This window comes from Symphalangus syndactylus, chromosome 5 (assembly GCF_028878055.3).
Source record: "Symphalangus syndactylus isolate Jambi chromosome 5, NHGRI_mSymSyn1-v2.1_pri, whole genome shotgun sequence".
Classification (NCBI taxonomy): Eukaryota; Metazoa; Chordata; class Mammalia; order Primates; family Hylobatidae; genus Symphalangus; species Symphalangus syndactylus.
This window is the reverse complement of record NC_072427.2, coordinates 130973170-130976693: the sequence shown is the minus strand read 5'-3', so window position 1 is coordinate 130976693 and position 3524 is coordinate 130973170.

Genomic DNA, 3524 nt, shown 5'->3' with positions numbered 1-3524 from the left:
ACAAAGCTTTCTTAGACATGATATGGAAAGCAATAACCCCAAAATAAAAATTGGATAAACTAGACTTTATGAAGTTAAAAACCTTCAATTATTAAAAAAAATCATCATTAGGAAAATAAGTAGGCAAGTCACAGACTGGGGAAAATGTTTTTAAAATTCTTTGACAAAGGACTGGTAACCAGGATTATAAAGAAATCCTACAACTCAATAATAAAAAGGCAAAGATTCGAACAGACACATCATAAAAGGAAGTATACAAATACATAATAAATGTATATGAGAAAAAGCTCAACATTGTCAGTTTCCAGGGAAATGCAAATTAAACAACAATGAGAGGCCACCACATACCTATCAGAATGGCTAAAATTAAAAAGACTAACAACATCGAATGTTGAAGGCTATGTGGAGCAACTGGAACTCTCATACAATGATAGAAAAGTGTAAAATAGTACAACCACTTTGAGAAAAAGTTTGGTTATTACTTAGAAAGTTAAACATAAACCTATCATATGACCCAGCAATTTCACTAGTATTTACCCCAAGAGAATGAAAACATATGTCCAAATAAAGATGTGTACAAGAATGTTCACAATAGCTTTATTTGTGATAGCCAAACACTGGGAACAGCTGAAGTATCTGTCAACAGGAGAATGGATAATCCAACTGTGATATATTCATACAAAGGAATACAACTCAGCAATTAGAAAGGAATGAATTGATACACTCAACTATACTCAAAAACACTATGCTAGGTGAGAGAAGAGTGCATGCTGTGTGATTCCTTTTATGTGAGACTAATCTCATCTCTGGGAAAAAAATTTGAACAGTGGTTACCTCTGGAAGACAGACTGGGTTTGACTGGGAAAGGCTATGAAGAAAATCCCGGAAGTATGGTAAAGTTCTGTATCTCAACATGAGTTTTAATCACACAGCTGTGTATATTTGTCAAAATTCAGTGAATGGTACACTTAGGATTTATGCATTTTACTGTATGTAAATTTTTACTGCAAAAAGATAAAGGGCCTTAAATAGATATTGATCTCCAGTTAAATATATGCATGCTGAAGTGTTTAGGGGAAAGACCATTGGTGACTGCAATTTACTTTGATAGAAGGGTAGATATATGATAAAGTAAATACAGTAAAATAAAAAAATCTAGGTAGTGGACACTTGGATGTTCACTGTAACATTCTTTAAAACATTGTTTGAAAATATTCAAAATAAAATGTTGGGGAAAATAGCACGGAGACATGAAGGATGTGGGGAATCTCAGGTGGTGTTCAGTGGCTGGAACATGAGGTAGTTTGGCAAAAGATGAAGCAGGAAAGGCAATCAGAACTCTGATTGTGAAGGGCCTTTCATGTCATGTTTAGGAATTTATATTTTATCCTGTGCAGCAATATTGCTCAACTCTTTCTACTCTCATTGTTACCATCTTCAGTCATACCCTCATTAACCTTCATCTGGGCTTTTGCAATGTATTTATTTTATCAAATTGGATTGAACTGAATAAGATACAAAGGATGCATTTGTATTTCCTGTGAGTTTACATAATTTTTCCTGCTTTAATGTCAGGCAACTTTGAGATTTTTTTGCATGTAAGTAGAAATTATTGTTTCAATGCATTTCCAATGGAAGGTAGCTTCCAAATTGCACCTTTGTTTCTAGGCCTTAGGGCCTTACTTTGAATGTATTCCCAAATAAACAAGGAGCAGACTTCACATGTAAGTTTTACAAATGGGCAAGGAGCAATGAATTCACTTTATGTTTCTCAATATAAAATATTTAAGCAAATGTTGAATACAAAAGACTGTAAAAACACTAGGGAGTTGCAGAAAGTACCTAATTATAAATAATAACCCCTGCCTCCAAGGTTTTGACAGTCAAAATACCTACATTTTATGAAACACAAATAGAATTCTTTGAAATTTATGCTTTGTTAGCTGTAAAGACATGTATTTGCTAGATTCGGTGGGTTTCCCTCCTCTCATTTTTCTATTCCCATTTGATAATGAGATAACTATTTGCAAAGGTGTAATGGTAGATGATATCATAGGTTTGGCCACATTAAGTGTTTACCATCTATGGAGATAAAGCAAAAGGACTGAGCAAGCCTTCTATTTCCCAACAGTTCCCTCCAAACTGCAAACTGACTTCCACAAGAAGCTTTTAAGAAAATAATTCTTAAAACAGTATTAATTATGTTCCAGACCATTTCTCCCTTTGAAGAAAATTTGGCTTTTCATGTATTTTATTTTTTTATTTTTCTTTCTTCTTGTAGAATCTTTTCTGATTTGGGTGATTTTTAAAGTATGGGTATCCCTCAGGAGATTTACTTTTCCAAACCTACTGAGTAAAACATCTATCTGTTCAAGAGAATCTAGTCCGGCCGGGCGCGGTGGCTCACGCCTGTAATCCCAGCACTTTGGCCGGCCGAGGCGGGCGGATCACGAGGTTAGGAGATGGAGACCACGGGGAAATCCCGTCTCTACTAAAAATACAAAAAAAAAAAAAGCCGGGCGTGGTGGCGGGCGCCTGTAGTCCCAGCTACTCGGAGAGGCTGAGGCAGGAGAATGGCGTGAACCTGGGAGGTGGAGCTTGCAGTGAGCCGAGATCGGGCCACTGCACTCCAGCCTGGGTGACAGAGTGAGACTCCGTCTCAAAAAAAAAAAAAAAAAAAAGAGAATCTAGTCCATTTTTATCACATTTTGTATTCCCAGAGTTTTGTCTAGTGCCTGACATGAAATATATCTAGAAAACAAATATAATTTGAATAAATAAATTAATGAGTAAACAACAACCAGACTACCCAAATACTAGACAATACAACTAATGGTTATAAATCTAAATATTAAGCTAACATATACTCCTCTCTTAGAACTAAATCATAAAACATTAGACAGCCATGCATGTTATCAAATAACCCTTCAGTAAATTACAGGATGCATGTTGTATTTTGTCTACAAAATCATTAACACAAAAATTAGTTGTTTTATACTAGCTTTGGTGGGGAATGGAAAGCGTGATGGATGCCTTAGTTACTCCGTAATGGAAAGCGTGATGACTTTAGTATACTCAATAATTCTATTAATAGACTGTTTCTATTAGCAAGTATTTGGTAACTAGAAAATCTCTATTGACACATGTTTCTGAGACTGATGTGCAACAATAATAGATATTAATTAACAATGAATTTAAAACCAGAGTTGAGCCCCAGGCAAAAATTTGAAGCTTGTGAATTTTGTATTTAGAGTGTCTTCCCAGCTCTCCTCCACTTCACAGAATAATGTATCCTTCAGGCTTGTAGCAGATGCTGATTTCTAATCAACAACCAACTTTTTTGCTTCTTCTCTACTAACAGAACTCTCGTTTTGTTTAGGTATCCATTCTCCTCCATGGGGCTAGGGGCTTCAAGGGATATTGGCTCCACCGATTTAGCACTAGGGGCTAAATTCTTGTTGGGTCTTGAGGCAATCATTACATTCTTAGTCCCTGACCAGAGATTGGCTTAGGCACCTCTTTGT